At 39.8% G+C, this 22,435-nt stretch overlaps 1 protein-coding gene across 3 annotated transcripts in view; it reads right to left on the bottom strand.

The window, feature by feature from the left end:
• Positions 1–19,016, bottom strand: part of WDR7 (WD repeat domain 7) — a 376,910-nt gene extending 357,894 nt beyond the window's left edge. For 2 of the 3 annotated variants that reach the window (XM_082667902.1, XM_082667904.1), the window contains exon 1: positions 18,832–19,016. The gene's annotated coding sequence lies outside the window, so the exon portion shown is untranslated. Of the gene's footprint in view, positions 1–1,174; positions 1,217–18,831 lie in introns of those variants that run through there. The other variant, XM_082667903.1, reaches the window with a different exon arrangement.
• Between the last annotated feature and the right edge of the window lie 3,419 nt (positions 19,017–22,435).

The raw sequence follows: 22,435 nt of genomic DNA, 5'->3' as shown, positions 1-22,435 counted from the left end.
AACACAATTCAACTCATAGCAGGGAAATGTCCTTTTAAAAGAACATAGCCTAGGGCTTCCCTGGTGGCGCAGTGGTTGAGAGTCCGCCTGCCGATGCAGGGGACACGGGTTCGTGCCCCGGTCTGGGAGGATCCCACGTGCCGCGGAGCGGCTGGGCCCGTGAGCCATGGCCGCTGAGCCTGCACGTCCGGAGCCTGTGCTCCGCAACGGGAGAGGCCACAGCAGTGAGAGGCCCGCGTACTGCAAAAAAATAAATAAAATAAAAGAACATAGCCTAAAATTAATTATCCAAAAAGCAATTCTCCCTTAGGAAATAATGTTACAGAACTTCACTATATCTTTTCCAGGGGATCATACTACATCAGCTTATCTGCTATTACAACTGCTTATCTGAGGAATTAGGTAAGAAGTTCTGTCCAACCAAGGTGGGGGGGAGGGGGGATCGAATTCAAAATTCACTGCTCTATATCCAAGGACATTAGGGATTCATTGGGATAAAAAAAAAAAAAATCACATTTTTCTGGAAAAGGCCCAAATCAAAAGTGACTGAATAAATGATTAGTGCCATATAGTATTAACTGTAATAGAAACTCTGAAGAAAATTCTTACTAACTCTCCAAAATATTGTGTACAATATACTCATATTTTGTAACTAATACATTAAGGGGAAATACCACCTTTCAAATTTTAGAGTTATAAATAAATATGCTGTACGACTAGATACTCCTAAAAACAGAAGAATACTAAGAACATTCAATTTTCATCTATGTTTGTATCAAATCTGACTTAAACTTATATTTAGACATTGGCTATTAAATAAAACTCTTTTACTGAAAAAGCTTTAGAGTCAAATAATAGAAGTTCTAGATTCTACCCCTCATTTTGCCACCAACCATGCAGGCTTTGAGCGTATCATCTCACTTCTGAGGCTTGGTTTTCTCATCAAGAGGTAGTTATGAAATTAACTTTGAATCATTTTGAAGTCAAAGAAATCAAATCATAAAGAGCAGGGGTCTGAGAGATAAAAAAATCAAGTCATCTCTTTTGGTTACCTTAATTTCATGTATTTCTATTTCACCTAATTGCACCTATTTCTCAGTTCTATACAGAAATAAAACCATACTTCAGTTAAAAACAACAACAAAAATAATAGTTGAAAAAACACTGAACTTACAGTCAGAAGAACTATATTCAAATCCTGACTCTTCTATGCAATCTTGAAAAAGTTACCCCTCTAGGTCTCAGCTTCCCCATCTGTAAAAGATGGACGATAATACCCTCCTTTCAGAAAGCTGTCATAAAGGTTAAGAGAGATCATATATGTAATGCAACCAGTAAAATATCCATCACATGGCAGATGATCAGCAACTATTAATTTTTTTAAAACACAGATTCTGCTATTCTTCACATGCTGCTTCCACATCTACTGATTTCTTTCAGCACTGTAGCTTAACATTTAATAAAGTTGTACCTTTTCAAGAGGCTACTATCTTTCACTGACTTTTTGACACAATATAAAAGTACTACTACTAAAAAAAAAAAAAAAAAAGTACTACTACTGTATATGCCTGTCAAACAATTCTATCTGCAAATATGACAATTCAATTCTGCATGACGTTATTAGAAATAATACTACAAACTCCAATCCCAATACTAAGACAGCTTTCAAATTAAATTCTGATCTCATTTCCCAAGTTTCCATTCTGTGTCTATACCATGGAATTACAACAGGAGATAAAATAGACACATGGACCTACACAATGGGGCTTACACACATGCAAACAACTACCACAGAGTGTGATACAGGAGGAATCTCAAGACCTAATGGAGACACAAAAGATGGATATCCTAACCTATACTTCAGGAAGGGTTCTTGGAAGAAATGATGAGTGAGAATGAGTAGTAATTACCCAAGGAAGAGGCTCAAGGAATCGCATATTCTAAGTCCCCAAGGTGAGAGATCTCAGTTCTTTCTGGACAGTGAAAATAGCAGGGCTGGCATTCAGAGCACAAAGGCAGAATGAGACAAGAAACAACAAGCTCACATGCACCAAATCATAAGAACTTGGTAACCCACCTCAAGGAATTTGGAGTTTAACCTGATAGCAATGGAAAACAGGTCAACTGTTTTAAATCTGATTAGCTTTTCAGAAAGATCCCTCTAGCTACAATACAAAAGGGAGGGAGAAAACTCTGGGTTTGAAGACCAGTGGGGCTACTGCAGTACTGCTGGTAAGAGAGATGGTGCCTAAATGTATCACAACTTCATTACTATTTCTGGATTTCTCTGTCTAATGGCTGTCTCCCCTACTAGTCTTTAAGCTCCCTAAGAACAAGAACCACATCGATGTATTTACCACCATATGATGTGGATGGAGCATAGTGTCTGCCATATGGGACGTCTTTAATAAATATATGATGAAGGGTAGCAGTGGTGAAAATGGTAATAATAAGATGAATATGAGAGCTATTTTAGATATACAATAGATAGGACTTGGTGTTCAACACACCAAATTGATAAAAACACAACATAAATTTCGATACAGTTTTTTTACACAAAGGTACTCCATGAACAAAAGTAAAGAGAAAACAATTTAAAATACTAAACGCCCTCTACATAAAGAATAGGCACTATTATTATGATACTGATGCCCAGTGAAGTCATCAATAATTTCAGATTCTCATATGTGAGATAAATTATTATACACCTAACCGGAATTTACAAATTTAGGTTTTGAGAAGTAAGAAGATACTACAAGGTTTCACAATGGTCTTGAGCAGGACCAGAGTTTAAAGAGACTTAATGGTCCCATAACTATATATCCATCTAAGCAGAGAAGCAGTATGCTAAGACTATTTGAGATAGTATACAGGAAAAGCAAATGGGATGCTACTGCAATAAGCCTGGCTGCAGTGATAAGAACCTGGCTAAAATGATGAGAGTTTTGAAAGAAAAAGAAAATATAAGGCATTATAGCAGAACAGTAAATCATTGGGTTTGATGAAATATGTAAGGCGTGAGGCAAGAAAAAGACATGAATGACTATTACTGTTGCAACAAAAATAGAAATGAGGTTTTTCCTCTCCTGATAACCAGGAAAATAAAGGGAACAGTGAACAGGCTAGAGAAGAAACATAAACTGGCATGAGTTAATCAATCCTAGTTTTATTTTAACTGTTACTAATCTGTAGTGTCTATAGTTAGATTTGTCCTTCACAAAACTAACCTGTCACCCCTAATCCTGTGTAATTTAGGTAATTTACACCCTGCACCTGGTATTTACTCTTTACTCTGCCTATAAACTTGTAGCAAATAACCCCTTGTAGCTGTCTGCATTTCAAAAAGGAGGTCATATGTAGACCGATAACCCAGAGGCTAACGGACCCAATTACCAGGTTGCCTGACTCCAGCAATGACTGTTTTGAAATAATGCAAGAAGAAGAATGCAAGACCTTCACCATTTTGATCCTTATCAGAACTCCCCTATAAGAATCCCTGTAATTCCCCAGGAAGCGGGGGGCACAGTTCTTGAGGCACTAGCCTGCTATGCCTTCCCTTTGCCTGGCAAAGAAAATAAAAAGCCTCTCTATTTCTTATCTTCCATTTCTCTGTCTCCGTATTTTTATTCAGCATTGGTGCACAGGGAGCCAGATTAGGCAACATTACTTTCGAAGCAGAGTGATAAGAGAAAGTAAGCAAGCATGGGGGTGGGGGGAGGAGGGAGGAGGGAGAGAGGAAAATAAGAACGTAATGAGGCAACAGAGAAACAGAGGCATAATCTGGTCTCAGAGAAATTAGAGCTCAGGAAATATGTTCACAAAATGGCACCAGAGAACTCAACAAAAATCGTCCCACGTGAACGGGAAAAATCCAATCACCCTTTGCCTGTATCAGTGAACCAAGTCATTGCAAAAGTTGATGAAATATGGGTCAACCTCCTGCTGTTTTGCTTTTGTTTTTGATATTTAAGCAGTTGTAAAAGAAAGGCTTTTGTAACTGACGAAAAAAAAAAAACTGCCTTCCTAATATAGAAATGGAGAGAAGTATATAGCTCGTTACTATCTTATAGAGATCTATTTGAGTGGATATTTATTTATTTATTCTTTATAAACACAAGTACATAATATTTGAAATTCCAATTTATTACAAGTTTACCCTTCAATGGGGCCCTTCCTCCTTAAAGATAATTTAACAAACAACCCAGGTGTCACTAAAGTGGGAACACGGACTTCTCACTGTTACCAAGAACAGACTGGCTCCAGGGTAAGAGGCAAGGAAGGTGTTGGTGACTGGACTGTGAAACTGTAACATCAGCGCTGACTCCAAGCCTGGGGGAGCCAGAACGGTAAACCTATCTAGCAGCCCCTGGAGCAAACCCCACTTTAAGAGGTTTTATTCTCAGGTTCTGTGAGCGGCAATCCCCTTAGTGGATTTTTTTTCCCTTAATTTAAATAGGCACAGAAGAGCTTAGTTGCTCACATTTTCCAAATTCAAAGCTGATAGAAAAGAAAATTAAACCCTGTTTCGCAGTTTTATCAAAATCTGCCATAAAAGGGAAAGAAGACTACAAAGTTTTGCCTAAACATAACTACTCACTATGGGAAGGGGCCGCTGAGCCCCTCCTCCCGCCCGCCACATTTAGGTCCTTCAGCAACTCTCTCAAAATTACACTGCAAACTCATCTCAGAGCTCAGAGGCACACACAGACCTCCTGATTCCTAATGAAGTAAATACCCTTCCTTATTCTATGTTGTCTGCATTTACCACAAAATTCCATTTACCAGAAAACTTCATTCTCCAGTCAATCTGGTTAATCAAGATTTTACTAAAACACATTACTCAAAGGTAAGTAGAACTGTAGTATTTAGGGATGAAATGATCTGATGTCTGGGGTCTGGCATGTGAGAGATGGTGGAGGGGAAGAGGGGGTAAGAGGTATTGGAAGGGATGAAGATGAAACAGGAACATAAGTGTGATGGGTGGTACTCATCCAGATGCACCTCGGGAATAAAGGACTTATTACCCCAGCCACTGAGAGCACTGGGCTGTCAGCCCCCACTAACGACTGCCCCAGCCAAAGGGAGACACCTTGCCGCCTTCCAGTAGGACAGTCCACATCCAACAACTGATCAATCCAGGGATAAACAGTAAAGGCCAGGCCCCCTCATATCAATTCAGTATAGTTCTGAAGGGTCATTCCATCTTTGGAACTACCCCCAGGCTCAACTGAGATTCCTTCCGCTGAGACTCATTACAGCTCAACTTCTCCCTCTGGCCAAACCTGCTTCCTTCCCCAGGTGTCGGGACTAAAAGCACTCCCTTAGAAACCTCAGTGCTAATCTCCATCTCAGAATCTGCTTGCCAGGGAACCCAAACTGTAAAAATAAACGTTGAGGTTCCTTTTAGTACAAGAGTGTTCATTACATTGTTCTTACTGTTTTTGTGTGCTTGAAAATTTCTCTAATTGTTAATGGGAACATGGAAAGAACTTTAGTGTCCATAAATCAGGGATTAAATAAATTATTAGAGTCTTACAATGGAACACTGCAGCATGAGATATGAAATAATCTCCAAAATATATAGTGGGATGAAAAGGTGCAGTACAGTGTATAAAATACATTCCCATTTTAGGTTCTAAAAGGGGTATATATATATGTATCTACACACATCTGTAATACACACACACACAAACGTTTAGAATAATTCTGTAATGATACCAAATTTAAAAAAAAAAAAGTAATGAAAACTACCTCTGAAAAGGAAGAGTAAGAGAAGTAAGAGACTGGATTGTGTGGGAATCCTGATTCTCAAGATAAATCCTTTGGTCTTAAGGGGTTTTTTTCCCCCGGCCTTTGGGTATTTCACTGTATTCCAAAAGACAGTTTAATAAATAAATTAAATGGCCCACGGGACTTCTCTGGTGGTCCGGCAGTTAGGACGCCGCACTTCCACTGCAAGGGGCCCAGGCTCGATCCCTGGTAGGGGAACCAAGATCCCACAAGATGTGCAGGGCCAAAATAAATAAACAAATAAAATAAAATCCATGGCCGTGATTCACCAGGTTCTTTTATTTTAAAGATGCACATACACACACAACATGGAGTTTTCAAAAAACCGTTTAACTTTAACAAGTATTTGTCTTTAGCCTATAACCTGTTCCAACACTAGCTCCTCTCTGCTGTGAGTGCCCTGTCCCCAAACCTGTGATTCACTGCTCCTGCAACCACGTTTTCACAAGATTTTCTACACACTGGTGCAGAACACTCGTTACTTTGTGTGTAGTTATTTGTTTACAAATGCATCCATTCCACTAAAATCTCTTTCCCTGAAGAGTAAAACCAAATCATCGACATAAGCCCACCATCTTTGTTATTTAATCATTATCAAGCAAACTGCATTTCACTGGGATTTGAGGTGACTTACCAGCACCTAGAATAGTTACAGACTTTTACTAGTGACCAATATGTACTTACTGAATGAAAAAACAGAGAATAACAATAATTAGCATTTATTAAGCTTTCACTGTGTGCCAAGCAAGATATTTCTGAGGAAGGACTATCTCATCTTTTTTGCTAAATCTAATTCTTCCTGGACTCTTTGAAGGATCTTACTCCCTTAATTATCCTTTCACTGTCTACCATTTCATCTGTCTTTCAGTTAAATTAGGCTTTGTCCTTCAAACATGTTCACATCTCATTTTTGTCCAAAACACTTTCACTTGTTAATAGCCTCTGCTTGTAAATCTAGTAATCGCTCTCTCTCTCTCTCTCTCTCTCTCTCATTCATTCTTTCTCTCATTTTATCTCTCTGTTTCTCTCACTGTAATTACAATCAACATCTTGAAACCCACGGTCTTAAACATAGTGTTTCCATTTCCTTACTACAAAAGGCCTCATGTAATCTAGGTTCTATCTTCAAACACACCTAATCTAAGGCTGCTCAAGATTGCCCTCCCTCTACATGAAGAGGTCAACATTTCTCTAATGTGATACTCCAGGAAAGAACTCTCCAATATTGCAGAGAGAAGCAAGGCCTTAGGAGAGAAGTGAGGAAAGAGAGGATTCTTTGACATTAATGGACTGTTGATACCTACTCTTTCTAACCATCTTACTCAGTCCTTACATTATATTCAGTCTTACACAGCTACTAGTTTGACACGGCTGATCATTTGCTAATTCTCAACCCTCTCTCTTTGGTTTCTGGTACAGCGTACTCTCCCAATTATCTTCTTCCTATTTTTTCAGCTTTATTCTGCCTAGCTATGTGAAGGCCTAGAAAGCTCTAAGAAAACTTCAAGGAACAAGGGAGGATCTTTCATCCCTGTTTTTCACTAGATTTGGACTTTTTTTTTTTTTTCCTTTTTGGCTGCACCTTGCAGCGGCCTGTGGAATCTCAGTTCCCCTATCAGGGATTGAATGACACAGCAGTAAAAGCCTAGAATACTAACCACTAGGCAACCACAGAACTCCCAAGGGAATTTTTTTTTTTTTTTTGACAGCTGACTTCTCAATTCAAGTCAAAAGACCATGGAATGATATTTTCAAGTGCTGAGGAAAAAATAAATTGTACACCCAGCAAAATTTTTATCAAGAATGGGGGTGAAACTTTCAGATGAAAATTGATACAAGTGTCATCAAAAGACCTCCCCAGTGCCAGTTATCAATTTATTGTTTCTCAGCTCCAAATTCACCCTCCTGCTCTACAAAAGTGGAGATGAGCTCTTTATTTTTTTTTAACATCTTTATTGGAGTATAATTGCTTTACAATGGTGTGTTAGTTTCTGCTTTATAACAAAGTGAATCAGTTATACATATACATATGTTCCCATATCTCTTCCCTCTTGCGTCTCCCTCCCTCCCACCCTCCCTATCCCACCCCTCTAGGTGGTCACAAAGCCCCGAGCTGATCTCCCTGTGCTGTGCGGCTGCTTCCCACTAGCTATCTATTTTACGTTTGGTAGTGTATATATTTCCATGCCACTCTCTCACTTTGTCACAGCTTACCCTTCCCCCCCCCCATATCCTCAAGTCCATTCTCTAGTAGGTCTGTGTCTTTATTCCCGTCTTACCCCTAGGTTCTTCATGACCTTTTTTTTTTTCCTTAGATTCCATATATATGTGTTAGCATACGGTATTTTTTTTTTCTCTTTCTGACTTACTTCGCTCTGTATGACAGACCCTAGGTCCATCCACCTCACTACAAATAACTCAATTTCATTTCTTTTTATGGCTGAGTAATATTCCATTATATATATGTGCCACATCTTCTTTATCCATTCATCCGATGATGGACACTCAGGTTGTTTCCATCTCCTGGCTACTGTAAATAGAGCTGAAATGAACATTTTGGTACATGACTCTTTTTGAATTATGGTTTTCTCAGGGTATATGCACAGTAGTGGGATTGCTGGGTCGTATGGTAGTTCTATTTGTAGTTTTTTAAGGAACCTCCATACTGTTTTCCATAGTGGCTGTATCAATTTACATTCCCACCAGCAGTGCAAGAGTGTTCCCTTTTCTCCACACCCTCTCCAGCATTTATTGTTCCTAGATTTTTTGATGATGGCCATTCTGACCAGTGTGAGATGATATCTCATTGTAGTTTTGATTTGCATTTCTCTAATGATTAATGATGTTGAGCATCCTTTCATGTGTTTGTTGGCAATCTGTATATCTTCTTTGGAGAAATGTCTATTTAGGTCTTCTGCCCATTTTTGGATTGGGTTGTTTGTTTTTTTGATATTGAGCTGCATGAGTTGCTTGTATGTTTTGGAGATTAATCCTTTTTTGTGGCTGCACCGTGTGACATGCGGGATCCTAGTTCCCGGACCAGGGATAGAACCTGTGCTCCCTGCAGTGGAAGTGCAGAGTCTTAACCACTGGACTGCCAGGGAAGTCCCCCAAGGGAATATTTTTGAAATTTGATTGTTCTTTTAATAAAAGGCTTAAGATGATATTTACTTTTCCCCTTGTGATTCTCCCCAACGTTTTATTACAAAAAATGCTGAATATACAAAAAGTTTGAAAATAGTATAAAGATCACTCAAGATCACTCCATAAATAATATTTTGTCAAATTTCCTTTGTCAATAATGTGTATATAAAGCGAGAGATTTTTTTTTGCTGAGCCATTTGAAAATAACCTACACATATCATGACAATTCACCCCTAAATACCAAGCTTAAAAATAAGAACATTTTCCTTCATAAACACAATGCCATTATCACAATCACCATTATCAATACCATAATAATCCTCTAATAGTATCTAAAATCCAGTCCATATTCAAATTACTTTGACTGTCTAAAAAATATCTTTTATAATTTTTTTAAAACCAGTAAGTAAAATATTCACGTTTCACTGACTGCATTTGGTTGTGATGCCTCTTTACTCTTTAGTTCTAGAAGAGTCCTACTTCATTTTTCATATTAACTTTCACTCTTCATATTCACTTTAAATAAACAAAACCAATTGCTTGTAGAAGGTTCCAGATTTTATATTTGTCTGATTTTATTTACAATGTCATTTATCACATGTTCATCTATCTCCTCTTCTTCCTATAAACTGGAAGTTGGATCTAAAGGCATCATCGAACTCAAGTGAAACATGTTTGGCAAGTATCCTTCATAGGTGATGTACACTTCACGCTGCATCACCACAGGAGACGTAACATCACACTGTCCCACTATCAGTGATGCCACCTATGACCACTTGACTAAGGCTATTTTCCCCTTTAAAACCATGAATAACCTATGGAGTGATACTCTGATAAGACCATACTGTTCGCAAAATCTCATGGGATACTGGTATCCCATGTGATTTCTAAAAGCTATAAAAAAAGATTACATATGAAAAATCTAGTATCAGATCAATGTTCATTTCTCTATATTGCCTTTCTAATGCTCAAATGCAAAAGCAAGATGTATTTCTAGCCCAGGAATACAGGCATTTTCACCAGAGAGTCAATACTGTCTTGGTCTGTTTGCTTCCTGTGCCCCAAGGCAGGCCCTCTGAGACCTGCAGACAAAAACAAACTCAAATTCTCTCTCATGAGAACAGACACACATAAACAAGAGCAAGCAGGCCTCCACTACCCACCTACCAATGGGGATTATGAAAAGCAGGGACTACAGACTAAACAACTAAACCTACTTGCCACCATTGCAATGAATGAAGAAAGAAATCTTTAAAGGTTTATTCAGATTCTCAGAACATCCCTACATCATTTGTCAAAAGTGTTCAAGTCAAATTCATGGTTTGATGAAGGAAGTAGTCATTAATATTATGAATTTTCTTTGTGCTTGTGCCTTTGCTATCAACTCATTGAAGACTTAGAAAACACTGAATCAGGTAATGAAGACTGTTTATTATAATGCAATGAGATAGCTAGATCATAAAATGCATGAAGGAATTACTGAGCTGCTTCCTCAGAACAAAGGGTGTCTGGAATTAAACAGCTGTGAGGGACACCACCTTCTGAACACCAAGCTTGTCGCTAAGTTGACAAGATAATCCTCTCTTATTTGAATGGCAAGAAATCTCCTCCCAGTGAACTTGACACTTCAGGATGGCTTTGCTAAAGGAAGTTCCAGTATTCTGTTTCAAAAGAACATGTGGCATGAGCAGATGGCAACAGAAGACTACACTTACTTCTCATTGCTAAGACAGCCCTGAGCAAGCAAGAGCTGGGTTTTGAAGAACTGTAGAGCTATCTGGTCAAAAATAAATCACAATTTTAAAAATGATTCATAGATTTTGAGGCATATGAATCACGTTTTAAATTTCTGCAGCTAATTATGCTCTATCCATCACCAACCTGCCTCAGTTTCAAGAGTTACTGATTAACCTAAAAGCAAACTATGCCCACCAAGTCCCTACATTTTAGGTAAACAGATCCCATCTGGTAGAACCAACTTCAACCTTATCTCCCGAACCACCTCTAATCTCACCTCCATCCCCAACCATTCCTACTGCTTTCCCTCACACTGTCATCAAAACTCTAAACTGAGCACTGAAGCTTCTCATTGTTCATAAATTAAAATACCCAGAAGAAAAAACAAACATGCTTTCCCAAATAGAAGATGAACTGTCACAATATGGGGATCAGTAAGCTGTGTTGAGTAAGTATGAAGATTTGAGAGTCACACTAACTAGGGCAGACCCAGCTCCCCCATTTATTAACTGTAACCTTAAGGAAATATGTACCTCTTTCCAAATCAGAATGTCCTCGTTTGTAACATTATCCCCCTCCTTATATCAATGCATAGATCATAGAAAAGTTTCCACCTGTCACACAAATGCTCTTGACAAGGTCACCAAAACCTCCCCATTGCTAAACCCAGTGTCAAGTCATAATCCGCATCTTTCTTGACCTACCAACAGCATTTGGCATAGTTCATACTTCCTCCTCCTTGAAACACTTTTTCACTTGGCCCCCAAGTCTTCACACTTTCCTGCTACCTTTAGTAGCAGGCTAAAGTCCATGGCTTTAGTCTCTATTTTTCCTCATTTTCTGACCTTTAAATATTGGCATACCCAGAGCTTAGTCCTTGGACTTCTCTCCTCTGGCAATACTCCCTCCCTCCCTCCCTCAGTGATCTCACCAAGCCTCGCAGCTTTAAATACCAGCTATACATTAACAATTTCCCAATTTCTAGCTGGTGGCTCTCTTCTGATTCCACATATGCAGTTTCCTACTCAACATTTCCGTCTGGATAGCTAATAAGCTTCTCAAACTTGACATGTTCAAAAGTGAGTCTCTGGTCTTCTTCCCCAAATCTGCCCCTCCCACAGTCTTCCGCATCTCAAGTAATGGCAAGTCCATCTTTAGAGCTCCTTCAACCACTTTAGGTCTCTGCTAAAATGTCATCTTCTCAGTGAGGCCTTTCCTGACCAGCATAAATTGCAAACTCCACCACTCCCATGGTATTTTATTATACTTCTCCAGAGCACTTACAGTCATTTAACATACCAAGTGTCATACTTATTTATAGCCTGTCTGAATCTGCCACTATAACACAAGCTCCAAGAAGGTGATGATTTTTGTTTTGTTCTATACTGTATTCCCAGCGCCTAGAATTTCTGCCACATATGAGGTACCCAAATATTTACTGAATAACTGAACAAAGTAATGAATGACGTTCATTTGCTTGGCTTTAAAAATGTTGTACCCATCAATAAATTAAAATACATCTTGATTTTACATGCATCGGATTTCAGAGTTTCTTTTCAATGAGTTTTTCTATAATAGTGCCAACAATTAACACAAGTCTCCTTAATCAACTCCCTGTTAATGTACTAATTGCTTTTCCCCAGCTGCAGGTTGCACCTATATTCTAGCCTCTTTTACTCTGTGACACATACACAACAAGACATGTCTTAGGACCTATGCAGCAAATCACCTAACATGGTTTACTTTAATCGCTACCACACTCACCAAGGCCTGTTGGGGAATCACAAAACTGTTTCAAACTAAGTAAACTGATATTGCATTAGAGCGAACTTTTCATTCCCATTAATGGTGGTTTTTTACTGTTTGTTTGTATTTGAAATGTTTAGAAAAAAGAAGAGCCCTTAAGGAAGACAGCCAAATAAACAACTTGAATGTGAGAACAGAAGGTAACTGGCACATTCTATCAATCTGTTATCATTGACATATACTAACTACCAACATTCAGAGAGAAATATGTATGTGCAAAACACTAGTAAAATGTTTTCAGTGAGTTTGAAGGGTCATAAATTACAATTGCTAACTGAATGGGAGGCAGTGGTTAAAAAGCCACGTCTTTCCAGTAGTTTTCTATTCTACAAGAGCCTACAGAATAACTCCCAGTACTTCAGAAATTTTCTCCGCCCTGAACTGACCAGGGCCCTAACACTTTATTGTTCCAACATTTTTTGACGACTACTAACACAAGAAACCATCAGCCCAAAAAAACCTACCTTTTCATTAAACATCACCAACACATTTTGGAAAAGATGCCTAATTTTATTTAGAATATTTACTATTTTATGAATATCGTGTATATGTTACTTAATAGAAAACAAAAAAATTCCACTTGGACAGGACTTTCTGAATGCAGTCATGGTGTAGGACTTCTTCCAATAATAGCTTTTGTGCTCTTATCAGCAAAGTGGCTTTAAGTATCAGATACAGATCAAGGCAAACGAATGTGCACAGAGTTCGAATTCTAAGTTAACATCACAATCATAGTATCTATAAGTAGAAAGGTAAGGTATCCTCTTATTGATGACAGGATCTCACTGAGCCATACATAAGCTCTCAGTTGGTTTTGCCCACGATCACTGGCATGCATATATGTAAGATTACGAACTCTCTGTAAAGTGCAACAATGAATGGACAAAATGGGACTAGAACCTATAAACCCCCATACTCTAATCATTGAGTTTATCCATCGCAACAAACAAAACAGTGTCACAGAGAAATGTAACAGATAAACCAGGAATAAAAGCACTACCTAGTTCCAGGCCTAACTCTACAAGTACCAAAACTATTTCAAGATTTATACTATGGATTTTGATCTCTGTCTAGTAGAACACACACACACAAAGGTAGAATATCAATATATGAAAATCAGTAGCATTTTCTTCTATCAGCAATAATGTACTTTAAATTAGTATCTATTCACGATATTTTTTAAAACTGCAAAGAATTTCTTCCTGCTCAGTCATAAATGGAAAGCCATTCCATGCTCTTGGATAGGGTGATCTAGTATTATAAAAATGTCAATTGTCCCCAAAATAAACATATAAATTCAATGCATACTAAATCAAAATTTTAGTTGTGCTGTCTTTAGAAACTCTAGCTCCAAAATATATAGAAAAGAATAAAAATCCACAAATAGCTAAGCCAACTTTGAAAATGGAAAAAGAATGGAAAACTTGCCTTACCAGAAATTTAACATCATTAGCCATTTGGGAAACATAGATTAAGACCACAGTGAATTATAGTGACAATTACCAAATGCTGGCGAGGATGCAAAGAAACTCAATCTCTCATACATTGCTGGTGGGAATGTACAATGGTGCAGCCACTCTGGAAAACAGTTTGGCAAGTTCTTCAAAAGCTAAACGTACACTCACCATACCACCTAGCAATCACATTCCTAGGCATTTATCCCAGAAGACGTGAAAAAATATATCCACAAAAAAAAAACTGTACAAGCATGTCCATAGGCAGCTTTATTTGTAATAGCAAAAAACTGAAAACAGCCCCAATGTCCCAGTGAATGTTTAAACAAACTGTGGTACATACATACCATGGAATACTACCCAAATTACACAACTGTTTAGATGAGTCTCAAAAATTGTCTCACCCAACAATTCAGATGAGTCTCAATCTCAAAAAGTCACATGCTGTCTAATTCCATTTATACAGCACACCTGTAATGATCAAAGTATAGATGGAAAATTGACTAGTGAACAGGGGTTAGAGATAATAGAGGAAGGGAGACGGAACTGACTTGAAAGGGGTGGCACAAAGGAGGTCTTAGTGGTGATAGAGTAGTTCTGTATCTTGACTGCAGTGGTAGTTACAGGTATCTACCCACACAGGTGATAAAATGGCATAGAACTATATACAGGTATTGTACCAATGTCAATTTCTTGGTTTTGCTATTTCACCATAGTTGTATAAAATGTAACAGTTGAGGGAAATTGGGTGAAGTTATATGAAATGTAACCATTGGGGAACCCAGACCTCTCTGTACTAGTTTTGCAACTTCTTTAATCTATAATTATTTCAAAATAAAGCTAAAACAAAATAAATAGGAAAACTTACTCATGTAGGAAAAAATAACCATACAAAGCCACAGTACTAAAACAGCATGATATTAGAGCAAGAGCAAACAAATAAGCCAAAGGAACAGAAGGCAGTTTTCAGAGCTTCTATGAGAGGTTAATATACAGTAAGTGTGGTACCCCTTATCTGCGGGAAAAGGAGAGAATGACACTAGGAAAACTGGCACACTATATGGAAAATAAACTGGATCTCTGCCTTGTGACATGTAAAAAGACACTCTGGATGTATTCAATACCTATAAATTTAAAGGAAAACTATAAAGTTAGTAGTACATAAAATAGGTAACTGTGACACAGAACTGGGGAAAGATTTCTTAAACAAAACCCCCAAAACACAAACCATAGGCAAAAAACTTTTAATTTGATTATATCAAGTAGAAAATTTCTGTTCAATGAAGGACATCATAAAAAAAAGTTATAGACAAATGACAGAATAGGAACAGATACAATATTTAAAGGACTCGTATCTAGGAAATACAAGGAGCTTGTGAAGGTCAACAAGGCGTGAAACCTCAGAATAAAAATGGGTAAAGGAATAAACAATTTTACAAAAGGGAAAACCCAAAAAGATAAAATGCCCATGAAGAAAGGCTCAAACTCATGAGTAATAGTGAAATGTAATTTAAAATGAGATTTCACTTTGCATCCATTCGTCTGGAAAAAGCAGAGGGCTGGATAACACTAAGCATTGGTGGGGTTACAAGGATACAGAAACTTTCCTGAACCACCTGCAGGTGTAGAGACCACAGCAGCTTGTTCTGGAACACAATCTGGCAATCCTTCAATAAAATATATGAAAACCCTATGATCCAGAAATCACATTGCTGGATATGTATCTCAAAGAAAGCATCACAGAGGTCTAAAAGTTATGTTTATCACAGTATTGCCTACAGTGGTAGGAAAATGAACGTTACATGGGTATCCACAAATAGGACAGTTGGCATGTAAACTGTAGTAGATGGAAATTCTGAAGTACTGTGTATCAGTTAGAAGCAATGGACAGCAACACAAATAGATCCTTAAATAGTAGAGAGTAGGGAGCGAAAAAACTTTAATGAGATCATGCATGATATCATCTCTATAAATTTAAAATTTGGGTGCCCAGGGGGACTTCCCTGGTGGTGCAGTAGTTGGGAGTCGGTCTGCCAGTGCAGGGGACACAGGTTCAAGCCCTGGTCCGGGACGGTCCCACATGCCGCAGAGCCACTAGGCCCGTGCGACAGAACTGCTGAGTCTGTGCTCTAGAGGCTGCGAGCCACAACTACTGAGGCCCACGCACATGGAGCCCACGCTTCACAGCAGGAAAGGCCACCGCAATGAGAAGCCCCGTGCACCGCAATGAAGAGCAGCCCCCCCACCCCCCGCTCGCCGCGGCGGAGAGGGCCCTGGCGCAGCAACAAAGACCCAATGTAGCCAAAAATAAAATAAACAAATAATTAAATAAATTTATATAAAATGTGGGCACCCAAAACAACACACATTTAATAACATACCAACAGAAGGATACACATCCTACATGTCAGAATGGTTGTCTACGGGTTGGTGGGCAAGGGGAGGGAGTGGAAACCGGATGTAAAAGACAGTGAATGGAAAAAAACCGGAGATACACGTTGAACAGCCCAATGATGATGACTGAATTGAAGAAATTAACTCAATCCTCTGCATTTGAGGTACAAAACAAACTTTAAGGACTCACCTAACATAGAGGACACCACTAAGGCTAAATGTCACCCTACCTTCCGATGGCAAAGGCACAAAACCAGCTCGCTACCTTTAGAGTCTGCGATGCTAAGCCTGTCACACAGATAGACCACCTCGCTTCCTCTGCCTCAAAACACTGCTTATATCCAAATGAAAACCAAAGGAAATTGTAAGATCTCACTCAGTCCTTGAACCAGTCCACGTTCCTGTTTCTTGCCTTTGGTGAAATGTCTTGGAGTGAGGGGCTACCTCCGAGGTTCAGTAACTCACTGAGTCCCACCCTAATCTCTGAGCTGAGACCTGCAGAGCCCACACTCTCTTAGCTGACCTGCCTCCGAGGTGGAGTACCCAGGGTGGACACTGGGGCAGAGGCAGCCATGATAGCTGCTAGAAGCTGGGGTGATGCTCTCCCCACTTTACTGAAGAGACTGTGGGTAACATTTGCCAGTTATCACTTACTTATTATTCTGTGTTGGAATATGAACCTTAGTCCCAGGATCTGTGCTTTTTACCACTTCGCTATACTAAGAAGGCTCTGAACTTGAACCCAAGTGTAAATAAAGGTTGGTATTCCCCCCTATTAAAAAAAAAAAAAAAGAAAAGGCTAACTATCTCAAAATTTAAGTTCCCACAGTGGTATTCAAACAAGGCAAAGCCCAGTCCCTTTGAGTTATCCAATTATCAAGATCTTTTAAAATTTAGCTACAGGTGGCAATAAGAAAAAACAAAGTGTACACTCCGGTCTTGCTGTTAAGTAGGGTTTGAAGTATTTTTAAAATAAAGATAGACACTTAAATGAATTTCTCACAATAATCTCTGAAAATTAACAATCTCTGAAAATTAACAAAATTTAAAATATAGACACTTAAATGAATTTCTCACAATAATCTCTGAAAATTAACAAGGCATGTGTGGAATCTAAAATATGACACAAATGAACTTATCTACAAAGCAGATACAGACTCACAAACATAGAGAATAGACTTGTGATTGCACAGAGGGAGAGTGGGGGGGGAGGGATAGATTGGGAATTTGGGATTAGCAAATGCAAACTATTATATATATGTACAACTGAATCACTTTGCTGTACACCAGAAACTAACACAACATTATAAATCAACTGTACTTCAATAAAAAAAATTTTTTTTTTTCTGGTCACACCGCGCGGCATGCAGGACCTTAGTTCCCCGACCAGGGATCGAACCCGCGCCCCCTCCAGTGGAAACAGGGAGTCTTAACCATTGGACCACCAGGGAAGTCCCTTAATAAAATACATTTTTTAAAAAAAGGAAATTAACAAGGCATTTACTACGTATTTATACTGTTCTGTTTGCCCGATTTGAAATAATAAAGGCATTTCAACACATTATTTTCACTTTTAAGCTGTCCTCCACCTCCATACTGTCACAAATTACTTATAAAGAAGTGTGTGTGTATATTTCAAAAACTCAATCAATTTCTCTCATATAACAGGCAATTCTTGACATCCTGCCCATAAAGCCCTAAACAATAAACGTCGGAAAGAGTCACAGCTTGCCTTTTTTGGCTCCTGGCAAATGCTAACGCAAAAGCAAGCTGTGGCTCTCACTGAACCCTAAATCAGCAGCATCAACAATTCCAGTGCTGTCTGTGATGCAACTGTAGCTGCCATAGTTTCAAATTGTAGGACCTGAGAAACTGACACAGCAAGTGAATCAAAACATAAAACGCAATTTTTGAATCCAAGGCAGGGTATTGCTAACTCCAAACATATAGTTTCAGAACGCTGGGACCCACTAGTAAGGGAGCAGGCATAGCAGGAATCCTCTTAGACCAAGTCTTAGGGCAAAGGGATGAGAGTGGGCAGGTGTACTAACAGACGTCTCAGTACCTTAGGCAAGGGCAAACTAAAGAGCACCAGGAGAGGCTATGTGTACCCCAAAAGCAAGCACAGCATTTCCCAAAAGCACTGTTAAGAACCACCCACCCATCAACATTAAGCATCTCACCCCGTTTAGATTGCCACTGCGGGCAAGGCAGTCCCGTCTCAAGACCAAAGCCAGTGTCACCAGTAGCAAATGTCACTCACTAGGCCAAGGAGTCCCAGAGACCCCTGGCAGGACCCACGCTCCAGGCACAGGAGCCTAGTCGTGGGCCTGAACCTGCAGGCGCCGCACAGACCAGAGCTTCCAGCAGCTGCGCTCTGACAGCTGGCACCGCCCCCAGTTGGAGCGGAGCTGTGACCCTTGAACCCCGGCCTCTGACCTTCACGTTAAGGGCACATTCCGCGCTGGGGTCCCCCCCGCCCCGGGGAAGCTCGAAAGCCCTTTACCTGTCACAGCTTCATCTTATGCCTCGATGTTTTCTGTCCCACCACCTGCAGGCGTCCTGGCAACGAGGACAAGGCGAGGACGTATCCAGAGAGGAGGTGGGGTGGGCAAATCCTCGTGGGAAAACTTTGAACAGTAACCCCAGCCCAGCCTCCGTCTCTCCAGAGAGGCTGCAAGCTGCCGTTGCCGCCGCCACCGCCACCGCCGCTGCAGTAAATCAGCTGACACCAGCCAACTGCCGTGACTTTCCCGGCAACTGTCGCAAAAATGAGGGGGAGGGAAACTCCCCTCATTTCCCTACAAGCCTGGCCTAGGCCGGCTCGAAAAGAGCGGCCTGCGTTACCATGGAGACCAAACGGAGGCTACCATGTCAGCTGTGGGCAGGGAGTGTATGGCAGCCATGTTTGTTATGGGAAGGCTTGTCTAGGCTTTCTTCTCGCCTCGGAGTCCCATGCTGGGAGGACCAAGATGGAGGGATGGATGAAATGGCAAGTCTAGGTGTTTGTGTCCTGTGACCAGGATGTTGCCCTGTGACCAGGATGTTGCAGATTTAGTCTTCTGCTCCCGAGACTCGGTCCAGACTCCTGGAAAGTGTTAGCTCTGGGACTTGGTTACTGTTTTCCTCTGACCCCGATCTTGGCTGTTGGCCCCGATGCACAGGGCCAGAGGAGGAACTCGGCTACTTAACTAGGGAAAGTCTGACCTTGTGCAACATTCCTGTACAGGGGAGAGAATGAATGTACACTCGTGTGGGCGGCAAAGAGTGGTGGACGTAAGTTCTGCATTCAGAGAGGCATGTATTCGGATCCCGGTTCCTCCACTGCACACTGTTAGTGTCATCTGGGGCATCTTGCTTTTTCTCTTCAATATCCCCACATACGAAATAGGCATAATAACCTCGTGGATGTCTAGAAGGTTAAACAAGCTCAATAGATGTTAATTACTTATTATGCTTGCTTATCTGCCTCCCAAATATTTGGTGAATGAGTGAATGAATGAATGGTAACCAAGGAAAAAACTCGTGCTATGCTGGTGACCAACAGTCAGTTGTGTTAAAAAGATAGACAATATATTCATTCCCTGGCTTTGTTTTTCCTTTGTAATCTCACTAATGGGTTTATAGGACAAGTAAGAATTCTATTGCAGTCCTCAGAAGTTACTGTGTGTATGAATCACCTGGGGAGCTTGTTGAAATGAAGTTTCTGATTCCGTAGGTCTGGAGTGGGGTCTGAGATTCTCCCATTCTAACAAGCTCCCAGGTAATGCCCATTCCTGCTGGTCCTTGGATCACACCTTGATTAGCAAAGTCCTCTTGGATGGGCCCTGAAGCAGCCAATTAAGGCATCAGAACAGAGAAACAACTCCTTCAGACTGGATCATTTCTTTGTTAATTTACCAAAAGAGAGCTAAGTGTTGGTTTGGTCAAAAACCAACAAAAGGAATGTTTTGTTATTCCTGCTCTATGCACAACGTAGAAATTGTGAGTTAAGTTTCATTCAAGGAACTTATGAGGACTATAGACCTGGAAATAGCCTCTCAGTAGCTCTGAGGGGACTGCTCCTAAGAGGTTGGGGAGTAGCGTTTATAAGAATGAAATTTTGGGGACTTCCCGGGCGGTCCAGTGGTTAGGACTCGGTGCTTTCACTGCAATAACCCAGGTTCAATCCCTGGTCAGGGAACTAAGACCGCACAAGCCTAAGATCTCGCAAGCTATGCAGCGAGGGGGGCGGGGGACAGGGGGTGGAGGGGTGGCTGAGTGCACCTTGTCTGGGGAATACACGGGTCAAGCATACATCTTCCTAAAAGGTTATTGCTAATCACACACACACGCACACACACACACACACACACAAAGGTATCTCAAGTTAATGATTTTAGTGCTTTTCTATGTATGGGAAGATGCAAGAATCTTCCTTAGAAATGCATCTTTATTATTTAGGGGCCATACATCCAAAGCACAGAATGCTCCATCCTATTTTTCTCCACTCTGAATTCCCCTCAGGGCAGTGGGTTATAGTAACCCTTAATATAACTGGATGATGAGCAAGACTCTTCTTTTTTTTTTTTTTTTTTTTTTTTCCGGTACGCGGGCCTCTCACTGTTGTGGCCTCTCCCATTGCGGAGCACAGGCTCCGGACGCGCAGGCTCAGCGGCCATGGCCCACGGGCCCAGCTGCTCCGCAGCATGTGGGATCTTCCCGGAGCGGGGCACAAACCCGTGTCCCCTGCATCGGCAGGCGGACTCTCAACCACTGCGCCACCAGGGAAGCCCCAAGACTCTTCTTTTTGTTTAGATATTCCCTCCTTTTGGTCATAAAGTTGACCATGTTTTGGGAGGCATTTTGTGACCAATTTGTCCCACAGCACTAGGAATGCTCATTCCTGGGTCAGGCAAGGATTTTGTTGAAAGGCTATTCAAATGCTATATCTGGATTAGGCCCTGTTAATAACCTAAAAATTCTCTGGATTATGTTTTTTACTAGTCTATTATGATCCAGGAATTGTTTCTCCCTTGTTGCTTTTTCCTATAACTAGAGTTGTACTATTATAGGTAATTTTGTATAGAGCTATATATGTGATCAATTGCCTCACGACAATTAGCCATCATTTGTTTTGTCAGAGATCTGGTTACACATAAAGTAATGGAACAACAAGGAACAACTATCTTATAAAATAGGATATAAGTAATATAGGTAGTAGCATTAATAAGGTCATAGTATAGCAGCGAGAGACACAAAACGTCTGAAAACAACAAAGAGAAAAAATTAAAACACTGATTAGTATAACTAGTTGTAATCAGGATCGCAATAAGCCAACAAATCCAGAGGGGAGCCAGGTAGAGAAGCCAAATTCTGGAAAGATCAGGTAGAGAGAAAAGGATAAATGTCTTATCTTCATTTCCAAAGGTATAATTTATCAACTTGCTGCTCATCATAGTTGGCATAAGAGGAAAGTTTTACTCTTATCTGGAAAAAAAATAGTAAGAGCCAGTAATATTTAAGAGAAAAAGTCGTAAAATTGTAAATTTTACTCATCAGTTCATTCAGTCACATGTAATTAATTCTTGTTGATTTAGGTCTTTTGTTAGTAGTTTCACAAGCCATCAGGTTTTCCATTACAGTTTTGTTATTTCTTACTCAGTTCAGTGGTATAATCTAAAAATTATCAGAAACCTATATGTGTCAAAAAGTCCTTTTTATGAATCTTCCTGAAGATCTTCAGTCTTGTAAATCATCAGAGTAAAACAACAACTGTCTATAAATGACAGAAGAGTGAAAATGGCATGGTTAAAGATCTAATTACAATACAATTGACAGGGAAATTTGGTTATTTCTGTGAGACACAATACATTAAGATAATAACTAGATTTATGATTGATAACATACCAGGACATATCCAAATTTTAGTAATTTCATATAATAACACTTATCCACACAATATAAACTAAGTAGATTTATCATCACTATTTGACAATGTGTCCTATATAATTTAACATACCAAATATGCCCTAATTATGTAGTATCTCCCTTTGAGATGTTTCAGGAGCCCTCTGAAGCATCCCAAAGTGAGCTAGAGATCAAAAGAAATTCATTTAGAATTTGATTTG

The sequence above is a fragment of the Grampus griseus genome (genome assembly GCF_964374135.1).
Source record: "Grampus griseus genome assembly, chromosome: 12".
Classification (NCBI taxonomy): domain Eukaryota; kingdom Metazoa; phylum Chordata; class Mammalia; order Artiodactyla; family Delphinidae; genus Grampus; species Grampus griseus.
This window is presented reverse-complemented; position numbering and strand designations above follow the sequence as displayed.